We start from the raw sequence: 18,611 nt of genomic DNA on the forward strand, positions 1-18,611 counted from the left end.
TGCTGATCAGTATATATGTATGTATCATTAGGAAAGAAAAGCATTAGATCTTGGGGAGGGAAAAGGTACTTTACATCATGTCAATTGTCCATGCATTAACTCAAAATAAAGCAAAGGATAATTCAGTTGAATTTGCTACGCTGTCTCAGGGGGAGCACATGGAGCAGTAGGTGGATCACATTTCACATCATCGGGTTTGTCAGCATTCGTGGTGTGAAGCAGCACTGTGTACGTGTGTGTAAAGTAAGCTTCAGTGCTGGGCAAGCCACTTTCACAGATTGCATATCGCCAGTGTCCCTGGGGAACGCATCTGGGGAATCCTTGACACCAATTGGCTGCTTGAGTAGACTGCATAAGATGCTGTCAGCAGCTCCCAAAGAGCAGTATTGATCTGAAGGTAATTGTGGGATATTCGAGTGAGGAATGCTATCATTTCTGAGAATAGCTCTTCTCTCGCAGTAAGCTAGTGGTTTGTACCTGTCTGTATCTGATATGCTTCTGTGAATGAGGGGAGATGTTTGCTGCATTGTCCAGAGATTAATGGGAAGGTGTGACCTGAAATAGCAGGTATGTTTCATTCAGTCAATGCATGTCTTTGATGTTACGTGCTAATTGCTGTGCTAATCAGCCTGAGCTTTGAAACTCAAATAGGAAACTGTTCAAGGTTATCCAGCAGCTATGTGTCTGATGTTGATTTTAAACAAGACTTTCACATTGAATTTAAGCTCTCCTCATTGCACCGACAATGTAATACAAATCGAGCTGTGCTCAGTTGAGGGCACATTATTCTATCTCTGTCTGGCTTCCGATTTCTTAATGCTCTGTGTTAGGGACAGCTCCCTCCCTTGCATTATTTCTGCGTTTCTCTGTCAGTTACTGGAAGCTTGTCCGGTACATAGACTGGTACAGTGTGTATTATCTTACTGTGGATGATATTATCAGCCTGTAAAGCTTTGGAACAGCATTTAAGATGTGAAGCAGTGTCGTTACCGTGTAACAGTGATGGGAAGCAGGAATGATATAGTTCTGCCCTGATCTGACCATCTGGCTAAACATCAGAGACATACGAAGGGAAAATGTAATTTACCTTTCTGAAGGCATCTTAGGCTCTATTTAAATACAGCTGTAAAATCGACAGAGTGCACCTTGTTAGTTTATCTGAGCTGTTTTGCTTACGTTTTAATGTGAAAGCTGTCTTATTTTGTTAAAAAGTTCTGCTTGTTGTGAGGTTATATTACACCGATCCATTGACATATGATCAATAAGGTCAGGGTTTTTTTTTCAAATGATTATGTTGGTCTCAAAGATGTAATGTACTCCGAGTTCTGTACAGTCTTCTCAGGCAATTGAGGAAAATGCAAAATGAAGCATTGCTGAGGTGATTTCTTTGCCAAGAATCATTTCTTTACAACTTGAATCTGCAGCCAAATCCCTGTTCTTAAGTGTTAGGTTGCTGGAGGCGCAATGCTTAAATGCACAGACATAGTGCATCATTGGGTGATAGGACTCAAATAGTCAGTTCCTGTTTTTTAACTGGGTAATTACAGACCCAGAGATAAGGAACCAGAGATCAAGTCATCCCAGACTATTCTTACAGACCTCACAGTGGCTGATGATAGAATGGGATTGTTAAAGACAGGTCAGCTCTCAGTAATGATTCATGGCACTGAGCTAATCCCATGGCAGGAAGGGTGCAGGTCTGTCATGGGGACAACCTAACACTGTAAAACTGGGACAAATCAGACATGGGAAGTTTGTGCAGATGAGGTCAGTTGCTCTGCAGTATGTTCCGCATTAATGCTGGGGCTATGTTTTGAAATACTTTCATAATAGTCCGACGAACAATTTTTTTGAAAACTGTGTTTTCTTACATTGATGCAGAATATTCCCTTGGTGGCTATTTTAATTGATTAAACACAGTTGTAAAAAAAAAGTGAGTTTTGATAAAAAGGAAGAGATGGAAAGAACAATGTGGACATTAAGTATCAGCATACATTAAATTAAAAGTTATGTTCTTAAACAATAGGCTAAGATAAAATTGCAAAAGGACTAATTGGATTTTTCTGTAGTACTCTGAGTGGCACGTTGATGAGCTGTGCCTTATTCCGTGAAAAACACAATTCAAGAGATTTCCACCCTCTGCTTGCTTTGACTTTCCAGAAATTGAAACAGAGGGTATGAAACATAAAGGTGATCACTTATTTCTGCCCATGCGCACAATGTCCGTGTCTCCATTGGCATCCATGAGGATCTATGCACTCTTACATGCAATAAATTTCCAATAACGAGCTGCAAGAAATGTCACTCCATTGATGTTGAGCTGGGTTAATCATCATCTACACATGGTTATGAGAGTAAACATCTGCTTCCAATAGGGAGAGGTCAACACGATTGAGACACAGGCTCTGCCCAGCTACCCACTGGTCATCACCTGTATCAAGTTTCTTGGCAATGACTACAATCATACTTGATACTTCAGAAGCAGACCTCTTTCAAAAGCCTGTTCTCTTAGTTCCATCTCTGTGAACTCCTGCCAACAGGAGTTTAAAAATGTTCATCCTCATTTTCATGACTTCTAAATCCCTGTAGCCTCCTTCAAACCTACAACTGACTGAGATCTCCGCAGTCCTCCAATTCTGGACTCTTGCACCACTCTGATTTTAATCACTCCACCATTGGTCACGGCTTATCACATGTCTGGACCCTAAGTTCTTGAATTCCCTCCCTAAACCCTTTCGCCTGGCCACCTCTCTTTCATCCTTTAAGATGCTCTTTAAAACTTATTCCTAAACTTTTGGTGACTGTTTCTAATATCGTGATAAGTGCCTCAGTGTCAAGCATTCGGTTGAAGCACCTTGAGCCAGCTTGCTGTGTCAAAGGTCCTGTCTAAAGACAAGTTATTGTTTCATTGGCTGGTGCAGAATACAGACCAGTTTTCCGAATGGCAGCTTCGTCCTACTTCTTTTCCACCAGGTTCCGGGAAGATTATTAGGTTACTGACAAGAATATTAATTGTCAAAGTCTAACTTTATGATGAGAAACTAACTTCCAACTTTTTTTCGGTACCTTTCCTTGTAGAACAGTAGAGTGAGGAAACCTTGAAACAGCAGACAATATAGAGAAGGTGCCAAGGTCGTTGAACCATGACAAAAGTTTGTCAAGTTTTGTTTGGAACGGGATCACTGCAGTAATAAGTGAGACCTTGGGACTTGTGAGGAAACTGCTTCGGCATGTCCAAACACCATATTAGAATGTCTCCGCCCCTTTAGGGGTTAAGACCTTGGAGCCTTGAGATAGGGGGCAATCAAACAAAGGCGGATGTGAAAATCATTCTGTAATGGTGGGTTGCTCACATCAAAGATGTCAGATTGGTCATGGAAAGTGTTCGCAAACATGGGTCTGAAGATGATTGGAGTGAGGGGCAGATTAAGGGAATAAGAAGCAGGAATAAAGAGATCTTCCCTCTGCCTACTGCACAGCGGGATCATCTGAAATAAGAAAACAAGAGAAATGGTGGTGAGAGGGAGAGATGGAGAGAGAGAGAGAAGCTTGAAGACCGACGCTGCGAGATAAACCATTCATGTGCTCCACTGCCCAGTTGTGGACAGAGGTGGTACAATCTGTGTTAAACTGCAAATCACCAGCCATTCGCTGGCGGTGGGGTTTTCTGTTCTCACCGGCAGCGGACCCTTGCTCGCAGGTTTCCCAATGGAGTGGGGTGGATTCAATGGGAATTCCTATTGACAAGTGGCGGGAGTAGACAATCCCACCACTAGCGAACTGCGTGGCCAGAATACTCTGTCCTGGCTTGCAGTGGTAATGGGGTAGACTCGCAATGGCGAATCCTAGCCTTAATAGGCGGCACGGTAGCACAGTGGTTAGCACTGCTGCTTCACAGCGCCAGGGTCCCAGGTTGAATTCCTGGCTTGAGTCACTGTCTGTGCAGAGTCTGCATGTTCTCTCCGTGTCTGTGTGGGTTTCCTCCGGGTGCTCTGGTTTCCTCCCACAGTCCAATGCTGTGCAGGTTAGGTGGATTGGCCATGCTAAATTGCCCTTAGTGCCCAAAAAAATGGTTAGCTGGGGTTACTGGGTTACTAGGGTGGAGGCGTGAGCTTAAGGAGGGTGCTCTTTCCAAGAGACGGTGCAGACTCGATGGGCCGAATGGCCTTCTTCTGCACTGTAAATTATATGATTCTATGATTAATAAATGTGCGCTGACTCTGTTTCAGTAAAGTTGATGGGCCACTCAGCTTTGCAACCAAGTCTGTTCCCGTCTTAAATTTTGACACTTGGCCTGGTCTCATACCTTAATCTAATCTTTATTATCGTCATAGGTAGCCTTGCATGAACACTGCAATGAAGTTACTGTGAAAATCCCCTAGTCGCCACACTCTGGTGCCTGTTCGGGTACACAGGGGGAGAATTCAGAATGTCTAATTCACCTAACAGCACATCTTTCAGGACTTGTGGGAGGAAACCGGAGCACCCGGAGGAAACCCACAGAGCCACGGGGAGAACGTGCAGACTCAACACAGACAGTGACCCAGCGGAGAATCGAACCTGGGACCCTGGTGCTGTGTAGCAACATTGCTAACCACTGCACAACCCTTATTATCTCATTATTAAAACTCCAGAGCAGTAATCACCTCAGGTGTAAGATGCTGGTTTTGTATGCTGCTCGGCTGTTTAGTGCCTTCTGTCCATTTCTTATTGCAGACCATGAAAGAGAGAAATATAACATTGCTGCCTTGATGAGAAACCTTCAGGTATTCAACTTGATGGAGGATTTTAACATTTTGAAATGTTTTGATATGTTAAACAAAGAGTTGTGTCCACTTGTGGCAGAGATCGAACTTCGGGGTCATCAGTCTAAGATTGCCATTAAAAATCCAAAAGCTAATTGAGGAGAAGCGTCTCTATCTTTATTGAGAGAGAGGTCAGAATTGCTGCCATTGGGAGAGATTGATGATTGATGTGAATTGCACTGATGTCTTTAAGCGGGAGCTAAATAAATGCACAATGGAGAATGTAATTAAAGGATTTGTCGAGAAGTTGAGGTGAAGAGAGTTGGGAGGAAGTTAATGTGGAACAAAGCTACCAGGATGGACCTTGAGACAAAATGGCCTGGGAGGACTTTGGGCCAATATGGTGGCAGAGGAACCGGCAGGTTAGAAGTCGGATATGTTCCTGCTGCAGCTTCCCACAGGCGGCTGGGCATGGAAACTCTACTTAGCGGCTTCAGGAAGGCAACTGAAAAAGGTCTAATTAATGGGTACTTTTCAGAGGTTTGTAGATGGTTCCAGGGGGTGAGAGTGACAAACAGAGTTTCAAGACCTCCCCAATGATTGAGGGATGGAAGCTCATTGGCAGATCAGTATGGGTTGCGCTGTGAACAGCAGCTTTGCGGTACAGGGAGGGCAAAGGTGAATGAAGTGTGGGAGTGACAAACTAGAAGCAGCGCAAACTTGGCAAGCATACTGGAGGCATGACGGTTGGCAGGCCTCTCCAAGGTGCATTTTATTTATGCAGAGTAAGAGGAATGAGAGATGAGCGCTTTAAGTTACAATGGGTGCCATGACTTCCAGCGGCTTTCATTGTACTACGTCTGCCACCCTTGTCTGGCCTCGCTTTCAGCCTACCCCTGCACGTGCTGCCTTACAGCAGGGTGCTCTCTCCCCTTCAAACAGGACTCCTGCTTCTCAGGTGCCGAGAGCTGCCGCTATCCGCTTCCCGTCATTGGCTGACTCTCGTACCGCAGGGTGGCTCCGATAAAATTCCCTTTCATCTCCAACTGTCTGCTCTTGCTTTGCATTCTGATGTTAGAACGACCTGATTGATGACCATGTTCCACCCGGTGTGTACCAATGTAAGGATGGGGAGGGCAGCACCGCACATGCTTTGGCGTCAAGTGAACAGGGTGAAAATAAATAGTAAGAAGAGACTAAAAATTATCATGAGCTTGCACTAGATCTCCTATTTCCTGCTTACTTAATAACATCTCCTCGTGGGCAGCAAGGTAGCACAGTGGTTAGCACAGTTGCTTCACAGCACCAGGGTCCCAGGTTCGATTCCCGGCTTGGGTCACTGTCTGTGCGGAGTCTGCGCGTTGTCCCCGTGTCTGCGTGGGTTTCCTCCGGGTGCTCCGGTTTCCTCCCACAAGTCCCGAAAGACATGCTGTTAGTTGAATTGGACATTCTGAATTCTCCCTCAGTGTACCCGAACAGGGGCCGGAATGTGGTGACTAGGGTCTTTTCACAGTAACTTCATTGCAGTGTTCATGTAAGCCCACTTGTGACAATAATAAAGATTATTATATAACCTTGGACTTCCAGGCCATTTATTCAAATCGGGGGGCTTATAGAGTGTCCTGAGGTTAAAAATAACATTTGCACTATGATATTGTGTACATCTCTTAGAATGTACATTAGGAACAAGGTGGATATCACAGATAAATAGCCTGTCTATTTTAATACTATCCACTTGTTACAGCGACCACATCACATAATACTCAACAGTGTTCAATCCACTTACATTCACTTTCAAAGATAATTGAAGTAACAGGTAAGAGGACAAAGGTTACCCCAGAATAAATAGACTTGAATTGTTTGCGGTGTGAAGTTAAATTCTGTCCCCTTCACTGCAGACTACAACAGAGGAACAGGTTTTATGTCACAATTTCCGCTCTGCTATGAGCGTATCGAGCTACAGGTCATAACATTTAAATGTGACACCTATTTGAAAGCAGGATTAAATTCATTATAAACAAATGAACATTAAAAAATTGCTGTTGAGGTAATTGCTCACCGCTGGGACAATTGCAGCAATTTTAGGTTTTGCTGAACTCACACACTTACATCCCACAGAGTGCGTGCCGAAAATCGTGAGGGGACCCAAGTGACTCCTGTGCGAAGGAAAAGCCACTGCAGGTGGAGGAGGAGCTGGGCTGTCCTGCTATGCAGCAGGTGTCTGCGCTCCCTTCACCAATGCTGGCTGCTCCTCACTTGTGTCCTTTCAACCACCCAAATCATTAATTAAATCCTATGGAGTATGGTCACTGTGCAGCTTACAATGTGGCAGATCTCTGAATTGTACTGTCCACAGGAGGCACTGCAGTAACTTGCCAAGCCTTCTTCAGGTGTTTTAAAAACTCCAACAGCTGGTGAAACAGGTGCAGTCGGCACATGAACACCGTCTTCTTTAACTTGCCCCCCCCCGAGTCACACCCGCTGACTCAGAATCTGCCCCCAATGGCAGTGTGGGCGAACCTCCACCTCATGGCCTGCAGCAGTTCAAGAAGGCAGCCCATCACCACCTTCTCCAGGGCCAAGCAGTGACTCCCGAAGCCAAAGGATGACAAAAACATCATTAATGTCTGTGTGTGTCTGGGAGGATGATGGGGATTGTGGCTGGGGTGGTTGGGGACAGATTTTCCTATCCCTGTCCTGGGGGTCTTTGATTTGTACCACCACAGCCAAAGCAGGAAAGGTGATGAAGCCCTTTTGTGTTGGTAAAGAGCAAGTGCGGTTCCAGGCTGCTTAATCTGACACACTCCCATTTGCAAAGAACCAGCGAGATCACACTTCAAGTTAGTCATCAGCAGATGGAGTAATTTAAGTTCACAGGGAAGCTTTGGAGTTCTGGATCCAGGATAGAGCAATGCTTTAACCCTGTCGGGCTCTGACTAGCAAGGAAATGGTCCAATAACTTTAGCAACTGGCTGCTTGGCTGAGAATAGCCCATGCAGCTCCCTCAGCTGATGCATCTGCCGATTCTTGAGAACAGTGCCCATTAACCCCTGTGCTCGAGGGTAACATGAATCCCCAAACAAATGCCCACCCATCGCAGGGGAAACTATTTCAAGACACGACCTTCCCCCCGCCCCCCCAGCCCTGTACCTTGCCCCCCCTCCCCCACCCTGTCAGAATAAATAGATATATTGAACAAACTCAAAATCAAGATTATGTTCCAAACTGACATAAAACCTGCTGTAATAAGAAACAACCTGAGGTACCCCCAATAATGACGCTTAGAGATTAAACTGTAAAGAAGGCTTTATTAGACTAATAACTATGCTACAGCTATGGACAAGAGCTGACTGCTATACAGACCATGAGGCAGGCCATTATGTATGGCTCCCAGATGGGCGGAGCCAGAGGCAGAGTCCCCAGGGTTCCAAGCCCGATCTTAAAGGGGACATCACCTTACATGATGATAAGGCAGTAACCGTTCATCACATTCACCCCTTGTTTGAAAAGGAGTCCGGCAGGGGTGAAGTGCCATCATAGGTCCATCCGTCTCAGTGGCCGGATCGTCCTCCTCGACCTCCTCAATTCGGGCGGTGGTGCGGCGGGCACGGACGTCCCGGTTGAGGGCACATCCGGGAGCACAGCGGTCGTAGCTTCGGTCCGGGTCGGGGCAGAGGAACTAGGAAGGGCCGAGGGTAGCGGAGCCGGCGCCGGCGGGGTGTGTAAAGGGGGGGGCAAGGGGGGGGCGCACGGTAGGAGCTCATCAACGGGTGGTACGGCCGGAAGGGGGTGTGTTGTAGGGGGCGACGGGTCCTGCAGAGGAGCGGCGCGGGAAGTGGCATCTGTGGTGGAGGATCCAGTGGGCGCCAGATCCCGGAGGGAAACCGTATCTTGCCTGCCGTCGGAGTACTCCACGTAGGCGTAACTGGGGTTGGCGTGGAGCAGTCGGACCTTTTCAACTAGGGGGTCCGTTTTATGGCTCCTCGCGTGCCTCCGGAGAAGAACAGGTCCCGGAGCCATCAGCCAAGGTTGAAGCGAGACCCCGGAGGTAGACTTCCTGGGGAAGAGAAACAATCGGTCGTGAGGGGTCTCATTCGTGGCCGTGCAGAGGAGTGACCTAATGGAGTGTAGGGCATCGGGTAGGACCTCCTGCCAGCGGGTGGTTGGGAGATTTCTCGACCGCAGGGCCAGAAGGACAGTCTTCCACACGGTCGCGTTCTCCCTCTCCACCTGCCCGTTTCCCCGTGGGTTATAACTGGTCGTTCTGCTCGAGGCGATGCCTTTGCTGAGCAGATACTGACGCAGTTCATCGCTCATGAACGATGTACCCCGGTCGCTGTGGATATAAGCAGGGAAACCGAACAGGGTGAAGATGCTGTGCAGTGCCTTAATCACCATGGCTGAGGTTATGTCGGTGCAGGGAATGGCGAATGGGAAACGGGAGAACTCATCGATCACGGTGAGGAAATAGGCATAACGGTTGCTGGATGGGAGGGGCCCCTTGAAGTCCACGCTCAGTCGCTCAAAGGGGCCCGAGGCATTCACGAGCCGAACCTTGACTGGCCGATAGAAGTGCGGTTTGCACTCCGCACAGACCTGGCAGGCCCTGACCATGGCCTTGACCTCCTTGGTTGAGTATGGTAGGTTGCGGGTCTTGATGAAATGGACGAGCCGGGTAACCCCCGGGTGGCAGAGGTCATTGTGGATGGCTTGCAGGCGGTCCTCCTGCGCGTTGGCGCATGTGCCGCGGGACAGGGCATCTGGGGGCTCGTTGAGCTCCCCTGGACGATACTTGATATCGTACGAGTAGGTGGAGAGTTCGATCATCCACCTCAAAATGTTATCGTTTTTTATTTTGCCCCGTTGCGTGTTATCAAACATATAGGCGACCGACCGTTGGTCGGTGACGAGGGTAAACCTCCTACCGGCGAGGTAGTGCCTCCAGCACCTCACAGCCTCCACAATGGCTTGTGCCTCCTTTTCGACTGCAGTGTGTCGAATCTCGGAGGCGGTGAGGATTCGGGAGAAGAACACTACTGGTCTGCCTCCTTGATTGATGGTAGCAGCCAGGGCGATGTCTGATGCATCGCTCTCTACCTGGAAAGGATGGTTTCGTCCACCGCGTGCATGGCGGCCTTGATGATGTCGGCCTTGATGCGGTTGAAGGCCAATTGAGCCTCAGCCGAGAGGGGAAAAGTGGTGGTTTTTAGGAGTGGGCGGGCTTTGTCCGCATACTTAGGGACCCACTGGGCATAATAGGAGAAAAGCCCCAAGCACCGTTTGAGGGCCTTGAGGTTGCGGGGGAGAGGGAGTTCCTTAAGGGGGCGCATGCGGTTGGGGTCAGGACCTAGGACACCGTCTTCCACGACATAGCCGAGGGTGGCCAGCTATGTGGAAAACGCATTTGCCCTCGTTATAGGTCAGGTTAAGGGCTCGGGCGGTCTGGAGGAACTTTTTGAGGTTAGCGTCATGGTCCTGCTGATCATGGCCGCAGATGGTGACATTGTCCAAGTACGGGTATGTAGCCCGCAAACCGTACTGGTCCACCATTTGGTCCATCGCCCTTTGAAAGACGGAGACCCCATTTGTGACACCAAAGGGAACCCTGAGGAAGTGGAAGAGCCGGCCGGCTGCTTCGAAGGCAGTATAGGGGCAGTCTTTTGGTCGGATGGGGAGCTGGTGGTAGGCAGATTTGAGGTCGACCGTGGAAAAGACTCGGTATTGGGCGATCCGATTTACCATTTCCGCGATGCGAGGAAGGGGGTACGCAACAAGCTGCGTGAATCGGTTTATGGTCTGGCTAGAATCCACGACCATCCGTTTCTTCTCCCCGGACCGGACTACCACCACTTGCGCTTTCCAAGGGCTGTTGCTAGCCTCGATGACCCCCTCTCCCAGTAAACGCTGGACCTCTGACTTGATAAAAGCCATATCTTGGGCACTGTAGCGCTGGCTCCTGGTGGCGACGGGCTTACAGTCAGTAGTGAGGTCAGCGAATAGCGAGGGGGGTGCGACTTTCAGTGTCGCAAGGCAGCACACCGTGAGGGGGGGCAAGGGTCCGCCGAACTTCAGTGTCAGGCTTCGGTGGCTGCACTGGAAATCCAGTCCGAGCAGCAGGGGGGCACAGAGGTGAGGGAGGATATAAAATTTGAAACGGGTGTATTTGGCACCCTGGATCGAGAGATCCGCAATACAGTACCCCGTGATTTGTACCGAGTCGGACCCAGATGCGAGGGCTATGGTTTGGGATGCGGGATGGGTGCGTAGGGAGCAGTGCCTTACCGTTTCAGGGTGGATAAAGCTCTCCGTGCTCCCAGAGTCGAAGAGGCATGCAGTGTCGTGCCCGTTGACCTGGACCTGCATCATGGAGTTCTGCAGGTGTTTTGGCCGGGTTTGATCGAGGGTGATCGCACCCAGTCGCGGGTAGTCGGAGGCGTCAGCCGAATCGGACTCGTAAAATGGCCGCCGCCGCTGACTGCGCATGTCAGGTCGAGAAGATGGCCGCCGACAAGATGGCCACTCCCATGATTCGCACGAGGCTGATGACGCGTCAGAAGAGGGCGTGTCGGGTCGGTGCGCAGCAGCATTGCGAGGCCTGCGAGCCTGAGAGCCTGATTTTCGGGCATTCTGTTCTTTGTTTTTCTGTCCCCTGGGTCTAGCCAGGCAGACCCTCGCAAAGTGCCCTTTCTTCCCGCAGTCGCTGCAGATCGCGGAGCGGGCTGGGCAGCGTGGGCGTGGGTGCTGGCCCTGCCCGCAGAAGTAGCAAGGTGTGCCCCCATGGTGAGCGGGTCGCCGCGTGGCGCAGGCCTGTAATACGGATGAGTCTGAGGATGTCCGGGGGGGGGCAGGCAGAGTCCGCGGGGTACGTACACAAGTTATGTCGGACCACCTCCATCGAGGAGGCGAGCGTTAGCGTCTCCTGGAGGTCTTTTGCCCCGTTTTCGAGCAGCCGCTGCCGGATGTGGGTCGAGCGGATTCCGGACACGAAAGCATCCCTGATGTGCAGGTTCATATGGACTTCCCCTGTCACATCCTGATGGTCACAGTCCCTGGCAAGCGCGGTGAGTTTTTCAACAAACTCGTCGAGCGATTCCCCCAAGCGCTGCCGGCAGGTAGAGAGCAGATGCCGGGCGTGCACCTCAATGACGGGTTTGACAAACCGCTTGCGGAGCAACTCAATCGTCGCATCAAAAGTCGTCGCCTTTTCGAGCGTGGCGGAGATTCTGTGACTCACCCGGGCGTGGAGTAGTCGCAGCTTGCGTGGCCCCAGGATGGGAGTTTCTGCGGAGTCCAGGTAGGCCTCGAAGCACCGCAGCCAGTATTTTAAAATTTCCTTTGCCTCCGGCGTTCGTGCTTCCAGATTGAGCTTCTCTGGTTTTAGACCTTCGTCCATCCTGAATTTAGTTTAGTCTAATAAATTGAGGTACCCTCAATAATGACGCTTAGTGATTAAACTGTAAAGAAGGCTTTATTAGGCTAATAACTATGCTACAGATTTGGACGAGAGCTGACTGCTATACAGACCATGAGGCAGCCCTTTATGTATGGCTCCCAGATGGGCGGAGCCAGAGGCGGAGTCCACAGGGTTCCAAGCCCGGTCTTAAAGAGGACATCACCTTACATGATGATAAGGCAGTAACCGTTCATCACACTCTCCTTTATAGAATTGAAGTTCCCCATCTCTAGGTGAATCGTAAACTCCATTGAAGAGTCCCACTCTCGTGTCAAGGATAACAAGAACATGGATGGCACCTACCACTGCATTCACTAAAACCAATTAGGTTATCAGACAATCTGGTGCCATTGCTGCACAATCTCCAGACCAGCATCAGCAAGACCAGCAAAGGGATGTGATGCCATGAATACGCATCGTCAACATATCAGAAATAAATTTAAATGTCACAAATGAACAGGTTCTACGTTGCCAGGGGAATCAATCATCATGCTCAGAATGTCACAGTGTAGCCAGGAAAATCAAATGTCGTGAAGAGACAGCAACCACACCAGCAAGAAAATCAAAATCAGACAGATATTGTTGCAATTTCACTGAAGCAAATAAATGAAGTAGTTTGAACAGACAGCCATACCAACAACGTGAAAACGTGAAGTCGCCGAGGGAGCAGCTTTCGCCATATACACCCCCCAGGAAAATAAACATTGGGGTAGTTTGCTGCTGAACTGAAAAGGGGTCTCATGTGGTGGACAGGGTCCACTCGACTGGTAAAAAGTAGAAAATGTCCTGGACAGATAGCCAGTAAACTGCCAAGGAGTTATAATCACCAGTCTTTATACAACCAGGAGGAACAAATGATAAACAAATAATTGACAAAACAAAAGACAGCACTGCCTTCCGGACACAGCAGTCCTACCTTGCAGCTGCCCACACAATGAGCCTCCTTAGAATCAGAACGCATGAAACCCAGGCAACATGGACTAATGGATATTCAGAATGCAGTGTTCTTAAAGAAACAGATACGGCAGAAGAGCTTTCAAACACTGGAGCTGTTGCCGGGAATTGATCACAGCTGACCAAATCTAGTCCCCTCCACATCCCTAATTCTGTTTGAGATTCATTTCCAGAGGTTAAAAAAAAATATATATAAAGTCATTGTTCAGAAGAACCCACAAGACACAATTTTCAGCAAAACGGCATTAACTTTATTTTATTGAAATGTCTTGATTCACAATAAATTAAACCCGAATTATTGCAGCAATATTTTCCAAATGAAAAATGAAATAAAAGGCTTTCAGTGCAATCATTTAAAGTGTTTGAAAACTTCTGTGTGTCTCTGTGTGTGTCTGCATATGTGCTATTTGTTTGTGGCATGAAATAGCATTTTAATTACTCTTAGCAATTATCTTATAAATACTTGAGTGTAACCATTAATTAAATCTGTTTTATGCAGTCACTTTGAACATTTATTTATTGCAGTAAGTTTATCTTCTTTAAATTTGAAGTTCCCAATAAAATAAATCCTTTCATCTCATTTGACAGCAAGACTTGCTGTAAATTGTCCATTGAGTAGCTCTCTTCCTAGTTTGAGGTGAAAGTGGTCTTTATTGGCTGGATAAGCGGTAGCTAAATAAAAATACCTCTTCAAGCATTTTGATGATTTGAGTCTCATTTGTTTTGTTAGCTCCTTGAATCATCCCTTTCTTCCCTGGAAATATCGGGGCAGATTTCTCTGTTATCCCTGACTATATTGGTCACAGTGCAATGAAGGGAATTGGGTGGGAAGGATCACACAATAGGAATGGACCTGCATGATTTTCTATTATTTTTAATTAATTTAAATTAACAGAGAGGAAATTGCACCTTCTCTTAGTTGATTTTTCTCCACATGCTTGGTCAAGGCAATGAAGTTTGCCCAGGTTCAATAAAATGCATTGGCAATACAATAATTCTCATCCTCATTTTAAAATCATCCACTCCTCTCTGTAAACTCCTCCAATCCAACATCCCTCTGAGACCTCAGTGCTCCTCCAATTCTGGCTTCCCGAACATCCCCAATTTTAATTGCTTCTTCATTGGCACCCATATCTTCGGTTGCCCAGGCCCTAAACTTTGGAATTCCCTCTCTCTCCACCTCTCCTCTCTCTCTCTGCCTTAGGCTCTCCTTGAAGTCTATAAGACCATAAGATATGGGAGCAAAATTGGGCCATTCGTGGCTGAAATGTTCCTCGCCCCATTTTCCTGCCTTCCTGAGGGTGCAGAGGAGGTTTACCAGGATATTGCCTGGTCTGGAGACTGTTAGATATGTGGGAGGCTGAATAGACTCGGACTGTTTTCATTAGAAAGACGGAGGTTGAAGTATGACCTGACAGAGGTCTACAAGATTATGAAGGGCATGGATAGAGTGGAAGGGCAGGCACTCTTTCCCAGGGTGGAGGGGTCAGTCACCAGGGGGCATAGGTTTAAGGTCCATGAGGCAAAGTTTAGAGATGTGCGAGGCAGGTTTTTTATGCAGAGGGTGGTGAGTGTCTGGAACGCGTTGCCAGGGGAGGTTGTGGAAGCAGATACATTAACAGGTATCAAAAGGCATCTTGACAAATACTTGGATAGGATGGGTATAGAGGGATACGACACTGGGAAGTGCTGAGGGTTTTGGCCAACATTGGTATCATGACCGGCACAGGCTTGGAGGACCGAAGGGCCTGTTCCTGTGCTGTATTGCTCTTTGTTCTTTGTTCTATTCAAATAGCTATTCATATGTCTCAGTGTCAGATTTTATTTTATTCAAACTCCGTGAGGGACTTTGGAATGTTTTTGCCTTGCCAAAGGCAACATATAAATGGAAATTGTCATTGTTTGTTTTTGTCTTTTCTTGTGAGCTGGAACAGCGAGTGTCAGCCAGTTGTTTGGCTGCTGGGCCTTTGCAGCCAAGTTCCACCCTCAGCTTATTCAGCAGCCTGTTACTCCCAACTAGCAGACTCAATGGCATTACTCAGGAACAGAAGCGCTCATTGATTCTTCCTCTAAAATGTTGACCAGAAAAAATAAAAACGACTGAAGGCACTTTCAGAACTCCAAGCGCAATCCCAGGTGAGATTAACCAATCATGTCATTTCTGAATTGTTCTTGGGCAGTGCAACATATTCCAGGCCGGACTGTGTCATTGAGGGAGTCAGAACCATTTACTTTGTGTTGTTGTCCGTGGAAGTTATTAATCATCCCCATGTTCTGACAGACCGCTTAACTCAGAATGTGAACTCAGAATTTGAGGGCAATAGGATTGAGTTAATATGCTTCAAGCAAAACTTGAGATTAGAAAGGTACTATTTCACCCCTAGCCCCAGAGATCTGGGAATGTGAAATAGAGTTTCTTGCAAAGCAGGTAATGCAGCAAAATGGACCAAAATAAGAGCTGAAGATTACGGGAGTGCAATTGGACATGGGCTGGGAACACAAAAACAGAGTGTGATAGTCTATATTAGGGGTATCGCGGTACCTAGGTGGGATGTACCTTATACTGTAGTATGAGTGGTAGAACCTGCCTGCTGGTTCCGCCCAGCAGGCGGAGCATAAGAGTCTGTGTTTCACCCACAGCAGTCATTCTGTACCGGAGCTGCTGGGGTAAATACTTGTTCATTAAAGCCTACAATCTCGCTTCAGTAGTGATTGATCGTGCATCAATTTAATGAACAAAATTGAAGAATGGCTGCTCTCCGCATCAAGCCAGAGTGTCTACAAATCAACCCCCACATGGCAAATGCAGCAGCAACTTTTGAACATTGGCTGGCATGTTTCAATGGGTACATCAGGACAGCCCCGACTGCCCCCATGGAGGAACAGAAAATGCAAGTCCTCCACCCAATGCTGAGCCCAGAAATCTACACGCTTATCGAAGACACGGACGGTTTCGAGGACGCAATGACTTTGTTAACAGAGCACTACGTCCGCACTGTGAATCAGGTATACGCTCGGCACCTTTTAGCTACCAGACGGCAGATCCCAAGGGAATCACTGGACGATTTTTACCGCGCATTGTTAGTGTTAGGTAGAAACTGTAACTGTCCACAAGTCTCATAAGAACTAGGAGCAGGAGTAGGCCATCTTGCCCCTCGAGCCTGCTCCGTCATTTCAATGAGATCATGGCTGATCTTTTGTGGACTCAGCTCCACTTTCCGGCCCAAACACCATAACCCTTAATCCCTTTATTCTTCAAAAAACTATCTATCTTTATCTTAAAAACATTTAATGAAGGAGCCTCTACTGCTTCACTGGGCAAGGAATTCCATAGATTCACAACCATTTGGGTGAAGAAATTCCTCCTAAACTCAGCCCTAAATCTACTTCCCCTTATTTTGAGGCTATGCCCCCTAGTTCTGCTTTCACCCGCCAGTGGAAACAACTTGCCTGCATCTATCTCAACCAATGACCACACCGAACTCTTAATACGGGATGCTTTTGTTGCGGGCATGCTGTCCTTTAAAATCCACCAGCGACTGCTGGAAAATGACACTCTAGGGCTTAAAGAGGCACGGAAACTTGTGCACTCCCTAGATGTAGCCTCCCGCAACGCCCAGGCCTACGTTCCTGACCGCGCAGTATCCGTGGCCGATTCCAAAGCACCCCTAAATTCCCCACAAGCTTGTGCAGTGCGGCAGCCAGGAAACCCCGGGGGAGGGTCCCCATGCTATTTTTGCAGGCAAAGCAAACACCCCCGGCAACGCTGCACGGCCCGATCCACAATGTGCAAGGGCTGCGGGAAGAAGGGGCACCTCGTGTCAGTATGCCAGCCCCGGTCGGCCGCTGCTGTCTCCACAGACGAACTGGGCCCGCTGCCATTCCTCTCCTCACAGGCCATGTGTGATTCATGGGGGCAGCCATCTTGGATGACGTCGCAGGACCCCGACTCGGCTGGCCATGTATCGCCTGATGAGATCTCCCAGCCGGCCATGTGCGATTCCTGGGGGAGCCATCTTGGATGACGTCTCAGGACCCCGACTCGAGTGGCCGTGTATCACCCGACGAGATCTCTCAGCTTCTGCCACAACTTGCCTCAGTGACAGCGGACCAGTCTCGGCCCCGAACGCTTTCAACCGCTATGACGTCGGTACTCATCAACGGGCACAAGACATCCTGCTTGATCGACTCTGGGAGCACAGAGAGCTTCATCCATCTCAATACGGTAAGACACTGCTCCCTCGCTGTACACCCGATTACACAAAAGATCTCCCTGGCCTCTGGGTCCCACGCTGTGGTGATCTGGGGGTACTGCATCGCCAACCTCACGATCCAGGGTGTGGAGTTCAATAACTTCCAACTCTACGTCCTCCCCCATCTCTGCGCTGCCGCACTCCTGGGACTGGACTTCCAGTGTCACCTGCAAAGTTTAACGTTCAAATTCGGCGGCCACATACTCCCCCTCACTGTCTGCGGCCTCGAGACCCTGAAGGTCGATCTGCCTTCCCTCTTTGCAAAACTTACCCCCGATTGCAAACCCGTCGCCACCAGGAGCAGACGGTACAGCGCCCAGGACCGGACCTTCATTAGGTCGGAAGTCCAATGGTTACTAAAGGAAGGCATTATCAAGGCCAGCAACAGCCCCTGGAGAGCTCAAGTGGTAGTTGTAAAGACCGGGGAGAACCATAGGATGGTCATAGACTACAGTCAGATCATCAACAGGTATACGCAGCTCGACACGTACCCTCTCCCCCCGCATATCTGAAATGGTCAACCAGATAGCGCAATAAAAGATTTTCTCCACAGTAGACCTTAAATCAGCCTACCACCAGCTCCCCATTCGCCCGGACGACCGCAAGTACACTGGATTCGAAGTAGATGGGTAGCTCTACCACTTTCTAAGGGTTCCCTTTGGTGTCATAAATGGGGTCTCGGTCTTCCAACGGGAGATGGACCGAATGGTTGACCGGTACAGTCTGCGGGCCACGTTCCCGTACTTCGACAACGTCACCATCTGCGACCACAACCAGCAGGACCACGACACCAACCTCCACAAATTCCTCCAGACCGCAAAGATCCTTAACTTAACCTATAACAAAGACAAATGCGTATTTAGCACCGACCGCCTAGCCATCCTCGGCTACGTAGTGCATGATGGAGTCATAGGCCCAGATCCCGAATGCATGCGCCCTCTCATGGACTTTCCCCTCCCCCACTGCCCCAGGCCCTGAAACGTTGCCTGGGCTTCTTTTCTTATTACGCCCAGTGGGTCCCCAATTATGCGGACAAGGTCCGCCCACGAATCCAGTCCACGGTTTTTCCCCTCTCAGCAGAGACCCGCCAGGCTTTCAGTCGCATCAAAGCAGACATCGCCAGGGCGACGATGCACGCAATCGATGAGTCCCTCCCCTTACAGGTCGAGAGCGACGCATCAGACGTAGCTCTGGCTGCCACCCTCA

General features: G+C 48.7%; 1 protein-coding gene across 4 annotated transcripts in view; it reads left to right on the forward strand.

The window, feature by feature from the left end:
* The first annotated feature begins 258 nt into the window (after positions 1-258).
* Positions 259-18,611, forward strand: part of LOC140425632 (cadherin-12-like) — a 774,748-nt gene continuing 756,395 nt past the window's right edge. For 3 of the 4 annotated variants that reach the window (XM_072510141.1, XM_072510137.1, XM_072510143.1), the window contains exon 1: positions 404-567. The gene's annotated coding sequence lies outside the window, so the exon portion shown is untranslated. The other variant, XM_072510140.1, reaches the window with a different exon arrangement.

The sequence above is a fragment of the Scyliorhinus torazame genome, chromosome 6 (genome assembly GCF_047496885.1).
Source record: "Scyliorhinus torazame isolate Kashiwa2021f chromosome 6, sScyTor2.1, whole genome shotgun sequence".
In the NCBI taxonomy this organism is placed as follows: Eukaryota; Metazoa; Chordata; class Chondrichthyes; order Carcharhiniformes; family Scyliorhinidae; genus Scyliorhinus; species Scyliorhinus torazame.